Source organism: Oncorhynchus nerka, linkage group LG22 (genome assembly GCF_034236695.1).
Source record: "Oncorhynchus nerka isolate Pitt River linkage group LG22, Oner_Uvic_2.0, whole genome shotgun sequence".
Taxonomy (NCBI): Eukaryota; Metazoa; Chordata; class Actinopteri; order Salmoniformes; family Salmonidae; genus Oncorhynchus; species Oncorhynchus nerka.
The window spans coordinates 10,436,039-10,451,362 of NC_088417.1; the positions used below are offsets into that span (position 1 = coordinate 10,436,039).

General features: G+C 49.1%; 1 pseudogene; it reads right to left on the bottom strand.

Moving 5' to 3' along the window:
* The window catches only part of LOC115104481 (solute carrier family 12 member 7-like), a 90,514-nt pseudogene that overhangs the window by 13,717 nt on the left and 61,473 nt on the right, over positions 1-15,324 (bottom strand).

The following is a 15,324-nucleotide window of genomic DNA, read 5'->3' on the forward strand; positions in this document are numbered from 1 at the left end:
ATGACGCATGCTGAAAGACGTGAGTCCATGATGTCCATAGGCTCACTACGGTGAGTAACCTACACAGCCACAGTCACTATCTGCCATCGTGGGTCTATCCGGGGGGGCGACTTTAACTGGAAATTTTGACTAGACTTTATCTTACTTCCGGTCCTTGACTTCTAGCAGCTGTGGCTGTGTAAGCGTGGTCTCTGGGGGTTGGTGACTGGGGGGTAATGGTGATGCTGGTCACTGGGGGTTGGTGACTGGGGGGGTATGGTGATGCTGGTCTCTGGGGTTGGTGATGCTGGTCTCTGGTGGTTGGTGACTGGGGGTAATGGTGATGCTGGACTCTGGTGGTTGGTGATTGGTAGTAATGGCGATACTGGTCTCTGGTGGTTGATGACTGGGGGGTAATGGTGATGCTGGTCTCTGGGGGTTGGTGACTGGGGGTAATGGTGATGCTGGTCTCTGGTGGTTGGTGACTAGGGGGTAATGGTGATGCTGGTCTCTGGTGGTTGGTGATTGGTAGTAATGGCGATACTGGTCTCTGGTGGTTGGTGACTGGGGGGTAATGGTGATGCTGGTCTCTGGGGGTTGGTGACTGGGGGTAATGGTGATGCTGGTCTCTGGGGGTTGGTGACTGGGGGTAATGGTGATGCTGGTCTCTGGTGGTTGGTGACTGGGGGGTGATGGTGATGCTGGTCTCTGGTGGTTGGTGACTGGGGGGTAATGGTGATGCTGGTCTCTGGTGGTTGGTGACTGGGGGTAATGGTGAGGCTGGTCTCTGGTGGTTGGTGCCTGGGGGTAATGGTGATGCTGGTCTCTGGGGGTTGCTGACTGGGGGTAATGGTGATGCTGGTCTCTGGGGGTTGGTGACTGGGGGGTGACTTAATGTTGATGCTGGTCTCTGGGGGTTGGTGACTGGGGGGTAATGGTGATGCTGGTCTCTGGTGGTTGGTGACTAGGGGGTAATGGTGATGCTGGTCTCTGGTGGTTGGTGACTGGGGGATAATGGTGATGCTGATCCCTGGTGGTTGATGACTGGGGGGGTAATGGTGATGCTGGTCTCTGGTGGTTGGTGACTGGGGGTAATGGTGATGCTGGTCTCTGGTCGTTGGTGACTGGGGGGTAATGGTGATGCTGGTCTCTGGTCGTTGGTGACTGGGGGGTATAGGTAATGCTCGTCTCTGGTGGTTGGTGATTGGTAGTAATGGTGATGCTGGTCTCTGCGGTGGTAGGGGCCTGCAGTCACAGGGGTGTTGGGGTTACAGATGAGGGGGTGTTGGGGTTACAGATGAGGGGGTGTTGGGGTTACAGATGAGGGGGTGTTGGCTACCTCGTCCTCCTGTGTGCCCTCCAGCTGTCGACTGGGGTCAGATTCAGAGCCCGAGGCTCCGGTCTGGTTCTTCCTCCGGATGGAGCTACGCGACGTGTCGGTGATACTCTGAATCTGAGGACCGTGCCGCCCCGCATCAGCAGCCAGACAGTACAGGGGGCCAAATGTCATACAACGAACAGTAGGGGTAAGGGAGGGGCTAGGAGAGCTCTGATACCCACAATCCAATGACATATCTAGGTTGTGTTTATACAACCTCCCATAGATAAAACCCTGGATATCTAACCTCTTTGGTGATGTCCATCCAGGGACCAACAACAGCTCAAATGTGACCCAAGTCAGAAATGTACCCACATTCCAATGGCATTATGCACATTTTTGTCTCATCAAGTCTGACTTGCAAGTCACAATAAGTACATTCAAGAAAGAAACATGAAACCACATAACACGAGCACTGCAATTAAAATCCTTCAAGTTAAAAGTCCTAAAGGAATATAACATTAATTTTCTGATGAAGGTGTTGAAAATCAGTAACAGATTATATTTCTTTATAGAAAAAAAATACCTACACTGACATGGGTAACGTACCAAATGGCCCTATTTAGTGCACTCCTTTTGACCAGAGCCTATAGGTCCTGGTTAAGAGTAGTGCCCTATAAAAGGAATAGGGTGCCATTTGGTACGGAACCTTAAAAGGCCGACTGTTGTAGTGAGTGTGCCCTGTAGACAGGGGGCGGCGTTACCTCTCTCTCCCTCTCCGTCCGCGACAGCTGCATCTGTTTCAGCATCTGAGAGCGCTGCTCCATCACCAGGGTCTTCTCATAGGTGAAGGCTGAGATGTCGCTGTCGTGCTGATCACACACATTATTATGCAGGGTAAGGCATAATGTCAGTTAAGAATGGTTCTATTGGGACATGTCAGTTAAGAATGGTTCTATAGGGACATGTCAGTTAAGAATGGTTCTATAGGGACATGTCAGTTAAGAATGGTTCTATTGGGACATGTCAGTTAAGAATGGTTCTATTGGGACATGTCAGTTAAGCATGGTTCTATAGGGACATGTCAGTTATGCATGGTTCTATAAGGACATGTCAGTTATTAATGGGACATGTTAGTTATTATTGATTCTTTAGGGGCATGTCAGCTATTACCGGGGCGTGTCAGCTATTACCGGGGCGTGTCAGCTATTACCGGGGCGTGTCAGCTATTACGGGGCGTGTCAGCTATTAACGGGGGCAGGTCAGCTATTACGGGGGCGCGTCAGCTATTACCGGGCCGCGTCAGCTATTACCGGGCCGCGTCAGCTATTACCGGGCCGCGTCAGCTATTACCGGGCCGCGTCAGCTATTACCAGGCCGCGTCAGCTATTACGGGGGCAGGTCAGTTATTACCGGGGCGTGTCAGTTATTACCGGGGCGTGTCAGTTATTACCGGGGCGTGTCAGTTATTACCGGGGCGTGTCAGTTATTACCGGGGCGTGTCAGTTATTACGGGGCGTGTCAGTTATTACTGGGGCGTGTCAGTTATTACTGGGGCATATCAGTTATTATTGGGGCATGTCAGTTATTATGTGGGCAGGTCAGTTATTATGTGGGCAGGTCAGTTATTAACTGGGGCGTGTTAGTTATTAATGGGACATGTTAGTGCCCCAGAGGTGTACAGGTAAGCTCACCATCTCCACCACCTCCACCTCAGCGTCCAGACGGAGGTGGTAGAGGAACATCTGCAGGTCCTTCTTCATCTGAATACTGTTGTCATCCATATTAGCCACCGTGAAGATACGCATCTTACACTTCCTCCAGACCTGGAGAGAGAGAGAGCGAAGATAGAGCGTGAGGAGAGAGCGAAGAGAGAGCAAAGAGAGAGCGAAGAGAGAGCGGATCGTCGTTGCCAGGCACGCCGGTTCCAGTATCTCAGAAACAGCCGGCCTCCTGGGCTTTTCACGAACGACAGTGTTTAGGGTTTACAGAGAATGGTGCAACAAACACAAAACATCCAGTCAGCGTCAGTCCTGTGGGCGAAAACAGATTGTTGATGAGAGGTCGAAGGAGAACGGCAAGAAACAGGCAAATATTGGAGCAGTACAACAGTGGTGTAAAAAAAACAGCATCTCGGAACTAAGTAGCCCATCCTTGTCGCGGACGGGCTACTTACAGCAGACGACCACACCGGGTTACACTCCTATCAGCTAAAAACAAGAAGAAGCGGCTCTAGTGGGCAAGCCATCACCAGTACTGGTCAATTGAGGAGTGGAAAAACATTGCCTGGTCCGACGACTCCTGGTTCCTGTTGTGTCGTGCTGATGGCAGAGTCAGGAAGTAGCATAAGCAGCATGAGTCCATGGACTCATCCTGCCTTGTGTCAACAGTACAGGCTGGTATTGGTGGAGTAATGATGAGGGGAATGTTGTCCTGGCACACGTTACGACCCTTGATACCAATTGAGCAACGTTTGAACGCCACACCTTGTAGAATTCACGCCCTGAAAAATTCAGGCTGTTCTGGAGGCAAAGGTACTAGATGGACGTACCTAATAAACTGGCCAGGGTGTGTTTTTTTTTGTATTACAACCTGGTAGATAACCGTAGATACCTTGTGCTGGCGGAGGAGGAAGGGTAGCAGCATGAGCAGTCCTCCGTCGTGGACGATCCACCACACGTCTATGGTGCCCTCGCCCAAGCGATCCGTGTTGGTGGGGAAGCTGTCCACGTTCTTGGCCACCAGTAATGCCTGATTTGCCGCCGTGGTCTCCCTCACAGTTTCTGTGGAGAGGACAGAGATGGAAAGGCGGTTAAAAACGTACACACAAACACACACGCCCCCATCTCAGTAATTTTATTATAGAGGATTGTGCATCATGTTCATTTAAAAAACACATGTAATTAATTTTTATTTTTTAAACACATGTAATTATCAGATGCTTCATAATAGCCAGGAAGGAGTCGCACTGGGAGCCACATTTGAAATGGAATACATTGAACACATGGAGCAGGGTGGGATTTTTTTCTCTCTCATTAAAACATGATTTAAATGTGTTTTTTTTCGGAAGGGCTGTGGCAATCATTAAATTAATACATTAAATATATACATCTCATGGTAGTGGGAAGCTATTTGATCGTTTTTTTCACGGGTCCATTATTTTCCCATTACGTCTTATAGCAACCCGATATTCTGGGCAGCCCTGGTGTGATGGGGAGGAATGTCAGAACAAATACATATTTTGATGTGCAACTTGGAATGAGGACCAGTGATTCTATAGCGAAAATGAAACTCGCATTTGTGCCGTTTTTGGAACAATGTTTTTAAACTACATATCATTGTTCCCTCTTCAGAGTACACTGACGAGGTATGGTATCATTACCTTGACTGTGAGAACCAGAGGATCTCAAGGTTTCTATAGACACATGAAATAGAGGCTATTACACATCACTGGAGTAGCCTGAAGGTCTACCATGTCATTTGTCCACGGCATCTAAACTGACGACCCCCATCCATAGAACAAACACATTATACAGTGAAAAGCACATCACATGACCTCCTGTCCAGACCATCCACTCCACCACTGCTTCCATCAGATCTGTCTGATATATGGACAGGTGTGGGGTGGGAGGAAAGGTATCTGTCTGACATATGGACAGGTGTGGGGTGGGAGGAAAGGTATCTGTCTGACATATGGACAGGTGTGGGGTGGGAGGAAAGGTATCTGTCTGACATATGGACAGGTGTGGGGTGGGAGGAAAGGTATCTGTCTGACATATGGACAGGTGTGGGGTGGGAGGAAAGGTATCTGTCTGACATATGGACAGGTGTGGGGTGGGAGGAAAGGTATCTGTCTGACATATGGACAGGTGTGGGGTGGGAGGAAAGGTATCTGTCTGACATATGGACAGGTGTGGGGTGGGAGGAAAGGTATCTGTCTGACAAATGGACAGGTGTGGGAGGGGAGGAAAGGTATCTGTCTGACATATGGACAGGTGTGTCTGGTGGGAGGGGAGGAAAGGTATCTGATATATGGACAGGTGTGGGGTGGGAGGAAAGGTATCTGACATATGGACAGGTGTGGGGTGGGAGGGGAGGAAAGGTATCTGTCTGACATATGGACAGGTGTGGGGTGGGAGGGGAGGAAAGGTATCTGACATATGGACAGGTGTGGGGTGGGAGGAAAGGTATCTGACATATGGACAGGTGTGGGGTGGGAGGAGAGGAAAGGTATCTGATATATGGACAGGTGTGGGGTGGGAGGGGAGGAAAGGTATCTGACATATGGACAGGTGTGGGGTGGGAGGGGAGGAAAGGTATCTGACATATGGACAGGTGTGGGGTGGGAGGGGAGGAAAGGTATCTGACATATGGACAGGTGTGGGGTGGGAGGGGAGGAAAGGTATCTGACATATGGACAGGTGTGGGGTGGGAGGGGAGGAAAGGTATCTGATATATGGACAGGTGTGGGGTGGGAGGGAGGAAAGGTATCTGTCTGATATATGGGCAGGTGTGGGGTGGGAGGGGAGGAAAGGTATCTGTCTGACATATGGACAGGTGTGGGGTGGGAGGGGAGGAAAGGTATCTGATCAGGTGAGGGGAGGAAAGGACAGGTGTGGGGTGGGAGGGGAGGAAAGGTATCTGATATATGGGCAGGTGTGGGGTGGGAGGGAGGAAAGGTATCTGATATATGGGCAGGTGTGGGGTGGGAGGGGAGGAAAGGTATCTGATATATGGGCAGGTGTGGGGTGGGAGGGGAGGAAAGGTATCTGATATATGGGGGGGTGGGAGGGAGGAAAGGTATCAGGGTGTGGGGTGGGAGGGGAGGAAAGGTATCTGTCTGATATATGGGCAGGTGTGGGGTGGGAGGGAGGAAAGGTATCTGTCTGATATATGGGCAGGTGTGGGGTGGGAGGGGAGGAAAGGTATCTGTCTGACATATGGACAGGTGTGGGGTGGGAGGGGAGGAAAGGTATCTGATATATGGACAGGTGTGGGGTGGGAGGAAAGGTATCTGTCTGACATATGGACAGGTGTGGGGTGGGAGGGGAGGAAAGGTATCTGTCTGACATATGGACAGGTGTGGGGTGGGAGGGAGGAAAGGTATCTGATATATGGACAGGTGTGGGGTGGGAGGAAAGGTATCTGTCTGACATATGGACAGGTGTGGGGTGGGAGGAAAGGTATCTGTCTGACAAATGGACAGGTGTGGGAGGGGAGGAAAGGTATCTGTCTGACATATGGACAGGTGTGGGGTGGGAGGAAAGGTATCTGTCTGATATATGGGCAGGTGTGGGGTGGGAGGGGAGGAAAGGTATCTGATATATGGACAGGTGTGGGGTGGGAGGAAAGGTATCTGACATATGGACAGGTGTGGGGTGGGAGGGAGGAAAGGTATCTGTCTGACATATGGACAGGTGTGGGGTGGGAGGGGAGGAAAGGTATCTGACATATGGACAGGTGTGGGGTGGGAGGAAAGGTATCTGACATATGGACAGATGTGGGGTGGGAGGAGAGGAAAGGTATCTGATATATGGACAGGTGTGGGGTGGGAGGGGAGGAAAGGTATCTGACATATGGACAGGTGTGGGGTGGGAGGGGAGGACAGGTATCTGACATATGGACAGGTGTGGGGTGGGAGGGGAGGAAAGGTATCTGACATATGGACAGGTGTGGGGTGGGAGGGGAGGAAAGGTATCTGACATATGGACAGGTGTGGGGTGGGAGGGGAGGAAAGGTATCTGATATATGGGCAGGTGTGGGGTGGGAGGGGAGGAAAGGTATCTGTCTGATATATGGGCAGGTGTGGGGTGGGAGGGGAGGAAAGGTATCTGTCTGACATATGGACAGGTGTGGGGTGGGAGGGGAGGAAAGGTATCTGATATATGGGCAGGTGTGGGGTGGGAGGGGAGGAAAGGTATCTGATATATGGGCAGGTGTGGGGTGGGAGGGGAGGAAAGGTATCTGATATATGGGCAGGTGTGGGGTGGGAGGGGAGGAAAGGTATCTGATATATGGGCAGGTGTGGGGTGGGAGGGGAGGAAAGGTATCTGTCTGATATATGGGCAGGTGTGGGGTGGGAGGGGAGGAAAGGTATCTGTCTGATATATGGGCAGGTGTGGGGTGGGAGGGAGGAAAGGTATCTGTCTGACATATGGACAGGTGTGGGGTGGGAGGGGAGGAAAGGTATCTGATATATGGACAGGTGTGGGGTGGGAGGAAAGGTATCTGTCTGACATATGGACAGGTGTGGGGTGGGAGGGGAGGAAAGGTATCTGTCTGACATATGGACAGGTGTGGGGTGGGAGGGGAGGAAAGGTATCTGATATATGGACAGGTGTGGGGTGGGAGGAAAGGTATCTGTCTGACATATGGACAGGTGTGGGGTGGGAGGAAAGGTATCTGTCTGACATATGGACAGGTGTGGGGTGGGAGGAAAAAGGTATCTGTCTGACATATGGACAGGTGTGGGGTGGGAGGAAAGGTATCTGTCTGACATATGGACAGGTGTGGGGTGGGAGGGGAGGAAAGGTATCTGTCTGACATATGGACAGGTGTGGGGTGGAAGGGGAGGAAAGGTATCTGATATATGGACAGGTGTGGGGTGGGAGGAAAGGTATCTGTCTGACATATGGACAGGTGTGGGGTGGGAGGAAAGGTATCTGATATATGGACAGGTGTGGGGTGGGAGGGGAGGAAAGGTATCTGATATATGGACAGGTGTGGGGTGGGAGGAAAGGTATCTGATATATGGACAGGTGTGGGGTGGGAGGGGAGGAAAGGTATCTGATATATGGACAGGTGTGGGGTGGGAGGAAAGGTATCTGTCTGACTGGTCCTATTGTGTGTTTCTGGCAGTGTTTTCTATGTTTTGTTTAGACCTATGTGTGAGAAGTGATTTCCTCTCCTAAGGTCCATTTACAAACGTGAATCTTTGAATTGTTTGAACTTTTCCAGTCATAACGACCGTCATGATTCACAAGCATTGATATGGTCTCATTCAATCAATGAATCAAAGTTTAATGTTGGTATTATTTTCTCCTTCGTGGCATGAGGAGTGGCAACTCATAAACGGAAGAGAATTTGTAAGATAAGATTGATTGGGAAGGTGGGAAACGTATCAACGAGAGAAGGAAGTCAGACACAAAAACACACAGGACTTCATTAACATAATGTGGGATTTGATGGCTATATTTAAAAAAAAGTTTTATTCACTACAGAAAATTGTAAAGAAATAATGTTAGGAACCAACAATGTCAACCTGCAGTGGGTCAAATGGTTTGATATAAATAGAAGAAAGCACCAACAGCTTGATAAAATGTGTAAAACTCATGTGAATTCTCAATATTATGTCCATGATAAAAACAAGAGAATGGAATATAATTGGATCCATTAGAAAATAAATGAGTTTGTGATGCAGCCATCAATCCTGTGTGGAAATACACAAGTTGAGATGCAGCCATCAATTCCGTGTGTAGATACACAAGTTGAGATGCAGCCATCAATTCTAAAATCCATATGAATGTTCAGAAGGCAAACGCACCAACAAGAACACTAAGACATAGGAGGTAGGCTTACCTGTTTGACAGACGCAATTATGTTATCCATATAGCCTATTTGTCGGGACAGCTATTTCCTCCAATACAGTCACCTTGCATTCCTTAAATAGGCCCACCTCCTTTCTGCGTCGGACTCGGGCGGAAAATCAAATTGAATTCTTTGCAAACAGCGACAGTTTCGTTGCAAACGAGACACACTGGTTTGGCATTGGAGAAATAAGGTAAGATGAATATATTTGAATAGAGTAGGTAGGACTATTAATTGGTTGGTGATTGTACCACTGTAATCAGATACACATTATAATATTTTTGTTATTCAATTGATTATCCCACTAACAACATTAAATGTCTAGCGTAGGGCTATGAACTGGGAAGCTAGTAGGCTATTGGCTAATTATAGTCTGGCCCACCGACTACTACAAGCTCAGGAACCAATTGTTGGAATTCCACAACCTAGTTGCCAACCCCTGTTGTATACCCCCGTTGCCAACCCCCTTCACCATCATAAATCAACATCATTCAAAAATGTGTAGATATGGTGCTAAACTTAAAGAAGTCATGGATGACTCGGTGAGGTGATGTTGTTGCTCACTGGTCCACTCTGAAGAAGTACACAACGTCGCTTGCAAACTCAGATGTATATATTTAAACCTAAAAAAATGTTTGACCCTTTTTAAAAAAATTTCTCCTAAAAGTGACATACCCAAATCTAACTGCCTGTAGCTCAGGACCTGAGGATATGCATGTTCTTGATACCATTTGAAAGGAAACACTTTGAAGTTTGTGGGAATGTGAAATGAATGTAGGAGAATATAACACATTAGATCTGGTAAAGGATAATACAAAAGAAAAAAACATGCGTTTTTTTGTATTTTTCTTTTGTAAACTCATATATATATATATATATAAAATACATTTGAGACTGGCGCAGTCTCAAATCCCAGTGGGTCACACTGACTAACCTATGAAGTTCTTCCAGGATACAGGGTCATTAGACTGTTTCCAGGTGCCGGGCCAGGCCATGAGGACTGTGTTGTGTTTCATGCCCCCTAGGCCTGCCGTCTGGATGAGGTGGGAGAAACCATCGCGCAGGTTGGACGATGCCACCACATGGCAGAAGCCCTTGGTACGCTCCGTTGCCATCGACGACTTGACGTTCTGATGGAGAAAGAGTGAGAAAAGAAGGACAATAATATGATTTCCTGATGTGAAAGAATCGTAATGGACTCAAACCCTGGTTATCATTACCCTCGTCTTCAATACCTATGTTTGTTTTTTTAGGCGTTGAGGCATGATATTTGTAGCATTCTCGTGGTAATCTGAGGAACTGCTCTCTGAAAATGGCTTTGGTCTACCAGTAGATGACAGTCTCTTTAAAGAAATAACCTGCAGCAACCTCTAAACTCCTCTCACGCTGAGTTGCTTCTCTGAACAGGTGTCTCAGAGACATAGGACACATCTACTGTAGTCTACAGGGTATTTCCTCCCTCAGCTCTGTTCCTCCATAAATCCCTGCTACATTAAAGACGTTAGGAGAGAGATTCCCACCATTTTCCTTTCACCTACCAGGTTATTTCACGTCATTACGGATGAAGAAGAAGAAGCCACGTACGACTATTGAAACACATCCACAGCGTAGAATCTGAGCCGGGGCGCCAACAGTACCTGCTCAGCCTTCTTGACCTCGTCCTCCTTGGTCATGTAGGTGCCCTGCAGCACAGAGCCCACGATGGTCAGGCCTTTCCCTGCTTTGAGCTGGGTGCAGAAGGAGAGAAGGCGTGGGTGTTTCACCGTGTGGTCAGACTCCAGGTTCAATAGCACCAGCATCTGGGGCCTACGACCAGGGAAGACAAGGGTAATGAGACATAACCAAGTCATACTGTATTATAGCCTATGACCAGGGAAGACAGGGGTGAACATACTGTGTTATAAGTTACATTACACTGCATTAGCCTATAACAGTATCTAAGCGTAACTTGGATGTTCATGTAGATCATTCATTTCTGTCCATAGGTCAGAGGTCAAAATGCTTTGTAGAGTTAACCAGAGGTCAGTATGAGAGTCATTCAGCCTGGATGGCTCAGAGTTAACCAGAGATCAGTATGAGAGTCATTCAGCCTGGATGGCTCAGAGTTAACCAGAGATCAGTATGAGAGTCATTCAGCCTGTTTGGCTCAGTTAACCAGAGATCAGTATGAGTCATTCAGCCTGGATGGCTCAGTTAACCAGAAATCAGTATGAGTCATTCAGCCTGGATGGCTCAGTTAACCAGAAATCAGTATGAGTCATTCAGCCTGGATGGCTCAGTTAACCAGAGATCAGTATGAGTCATTCAGCCTGGATGGCTCAGTTAACCAGAGATCAGTATGAGTCATTCAGCCTGGATGGCTCAGTTAACCAGAAATCAGTATGAGTCATTCAGCCTGGATGGCTCAGTTAACCAGAGATCAGTATGAGTCATTCAGCCTGGATGGCTCAGTTAACCAGAGATCAGTATGAGTCATTCAGCCTGGATGGCTCAGTTAACCAGAGATCAGTATGAGTCATTCAGCCTGGATGGCTCAGTTAACCAGAGATCAGTATGAGTCATTCAGCCTGGATGGCTCAGAGTAAATGTGATGGAACACATCAAATAACAAACTAAACTTGTCTATTGTCCGATGGTTTTGTTAGCCACATACACACAACACACACACACACACACACACAGGGTTTAATAGTGAAGGGAAATCCTGTATACACTCTCACTAGAGGTCATTTGGAGTCAAAACAAACTGGACAGATGATAAGATTTAAACAACCAGATCAAAACTATACATCCAATCCTGCTTCCTAACAGTCCCGGTACATGGCTCCTGCTTCCTAACAGTCTCGGTACATGGCTCCTGCTTCCTAACAGTCTCGGTACACGGCTCCTGCTTCCTAACAGTCTCGGTACACGGCTCCAGCTTCCTAACAGTCTCGGTACACGGCTCCTGCTTCCTAACAGTCTCGGTACACGGCTCCTGCTTCCTAACAGTCCCGGTACACGGCTCCTGCTTCCTAACAGTCCCGGTACACGGCTCCTGCTTCCTAACAGTCCCGGTACACGGCTCCTGCTTCCTAACAGTCCCGGTACACGGCTCCTGCTTCCTAACAGTCCCGGTACACGGCTCCTGCTTCCTAACAGTCTCGGTACACGGCTCCTGCTTCCTAACAGTCTCGGTACATGGTTCCTGCTGTCGAAGGCTGGTGGCACGTCAGCTACTGTGTAAAGAGGCTTAGGGGGGCACGTCGTGAGCCGAGCGTGGGCGCTGGGTGGGTGTAAATACTCTGTATCCCACCCCGCCGCGCCAGATGGCACAGGGAGAAATCTTGATTTTGATACTGTAGATTAGGCTATGCCCTGGGAATGGCACTGTGGATGATGCCAGTGGCAGACGGGAGAGGACCCAATACTCAAGTTTGACCTCAATCTTTCCTGATGTAAATGCTCCACTTTTTGGACAGGCACTGTCCTGGGGCTGCTATGCTGTTTAGGCTTACCGATATCTTTTTTTTCCACAGTGAGATTACGGAGAAGGCTCAGAGATTAATCAAATAGTAATTCTCTCTCATTCTATGGATTACTCAGTTAATGGTAAGAATACACCATGTTGTCTAGCCCCTGTTGCAGAGTCCCACATCTGGCTACTGCTGGTTGTTCACAAATGTGGTGTCACTGTTGTAGCAAACAAACGTATATACACATAAACCTAAACACACGCGCACCTCCAGTTCTTGGTGTGAGGCGGTGCCTCCTCCAGGCGAATGAGGGCGTAGCGGGCAGCGTTGAGCGATAGACCACGGATACCGTCCCCCACTCCTTCTCCGCCCTGGAGATGGAGAGAACGAGAAGAGGAGGAGTGCCAGGAGGTCCAGGACAAACAGAGAGAGCTACAACTAACCAGGATCTCACCATTATTATAATATGTATATCCTATTTGTGTTGAGGACAAAATGTAGAATAAATGAGCTCTTACCCTCTGTATTCAATGTACTTGTAGATACAGCCAGCGATGAGCATGGCCACCAGGGCATAGTACCAGGAGGAGATGAACATCAGGGAGACACACAGACTGGCGCCCAGGAAAGACAGAGCCCTGTGGGGGATGAGAGAAAGACAAAATGGAGGTAAAAGTCACTTGTCTTAAAGGGAAAATTCAAATTTTAGCATGTTAGACCTCATTTAAGGATCACCAAAGTCAATCACACGTTCTCTCTGGACTTCAGTAGCAGACAGCAAATACCCGTACTTGTTTAAAGGCCCAGTGCAGTAAAAAACGTGATTTTCCTGTGTGTTGTTTACATTTCCACAGTACGGAGGTTGGAATAATACTGTGAAAACTATGATAATTTTCCCTGTTAGAGAAGACTCTTAGCTAAGATTGTTTATTTTTTAACACTAATTGGAAACAATCACAGTAAGGTACTTAAATGTTATCCAGAAATGATTTGATATTGAGATAAAAACACTGCATTGGACCTTTAATTAACACAGATCCATTTACCTGTGGACACGATTAAAGAGATGTGTGCCTGTATATTCACAATGCAAGCTTACATGACCTCTAGCGTGGACCTTGACTAACTGGCCAGTTTAAGATCATGAGATTTAGGCTGCCCAGTAGGGCTTTTGGTGATGGCAGTAAGGAGGGGTAGATAGCTGCCCCCCCCCCCCCCCCCAGTAAGGACGGGTAGATAGCTGCCCCCCCAGTAAGGACGGGTAGATGGCTGCCCCCCTCAGTAAGGACGGGTAGATGGCTGCCCCCCTCAGTAAGGACGGGTAGATGGCTGCCCCCCTCAGTAAGGACGGGTAGATGGCTGCCCCCCTCAGTAAGGACGGGTAGATAGCTGCCCCCCTCAGTAAGGAGGGGTAGATAGCTGCCCCCCCCAGTAAGGACGGGTAGATGGCTGCCCCCCTCAGTAAGGACGGGTAGATGGCTGCCCCCCCCTCAGTAAGGACGGGTAGATGGCTGCCCCCTCAGTAAGGACGGGTAGATGGCTGCCCCCCTCAGTAAGGACGGGTAGATGGCTGCCCCCTCAGTAGGACGGGTAGATGGCTGCCCCCTCAGTAAGGACGGGTAGATGGCTGCCCCCTCCTCAGTAAGGACGGGTAGATAGCTGCCCCCCTCAGTAAGGACGGGTAGATAGCTGCCCCCCAGTAAGGACGGGTAGATAGCTGCCCCCAGTAAGGACGGGTAGATGGCTGCCCCCCTCAGTAAGGACGGGTAGATGGCTGCCCCCCTCAGTAAGGACGGGTAGATGGCTGCCCCCCCTCAGTAAGGACGGGTAGATGGCTGCCCCCCTCAGTAAGGACGGGTAGATGGCTGCCCCCCTCAGTAAGGACGGGTAGATGGCTGCCCCCCTCAGTAAGGACGGGTAGATACTGAGGGGGCAGCTAAGGACGGGTAGATAGCTGCCCCCCTCAGTAAGGACAGTAGATAGGCCCCCTCAGTAAGGACGGTAGATAGCTGCCGCCCCCTCAGACACACCCCTCAGACACGCCCAGCAGGGACCTGCTTTCTGGAGTCGCCCATGGGGAGCAGAGCCAAAGCTCCTTAGCTAGGCTATAGAAACACCTGGCACATAGCTGCATCAAGCCACGGCTCCAGGGATAGGGTATTTGTGCCAGATGTATGTGTGTGTGTGTGTGTGTACGTGTGATGTGTATCTGTGTCTGTCCTCAGAGGTCCTGTCACTGAGCTCAATAACAACCTCCTCAGGTGAAGTTAGCTGGTTAGTTCCTAGGCTAACAGAGTCCCAAGAGACTACTACAGTACCTGATGAAGCAGGAGAAAACAGTGAAGCTTAGAGTGCTAATTTGAGAGGGCATTAGAAGAGCCAGCACCATGATATAAAGTAATAGAGAGGGCTTTCCCCTTACCAGTGGTAGAACTTGAAGCGGGGTCTCCAGTTGGGGGTGCAGAGCAGGGTCTGGAGGGCACAGGCCAGGTTAACAAACAGGTAGCACATCAAAAAGAACCTGACGGGGAGAGAGATATACAATGACGGAGAGGTGAGATTACACACCACTACCATCTGTCAGTTAACATCCAGAGAGCAGTTCTGCAACACTACGATTAGGCTACATTACAGCAGATGGGAGAGCAAGTGTGAGAGGGAGGGATGGAAGGATGAAACGAAGAAGGGAAAGAAAGAGAGGAAGGTAGAGAGAGGTTGATGTGTAGGTGGAGAAAAGTTGGGAGGATACTCACAGAGAGGATGGTAGAGAGGGGGTACTGACGGAGAGGATGGTACTGACATGTAGAGGATGGTACTGACATGTAGAGGATGGTACTGACATGTAGAGGATGGTAGAGGGGGTACTGACATGGAGAGGATGGTAGAGGGGGGTACTGACAAGTAGAGGATGGTAGAGGGGGTACTGACATGGAGAGGATGGTAGACATGTAGAGGATGGTACTGACATGGAGAGGATGGTAGAGG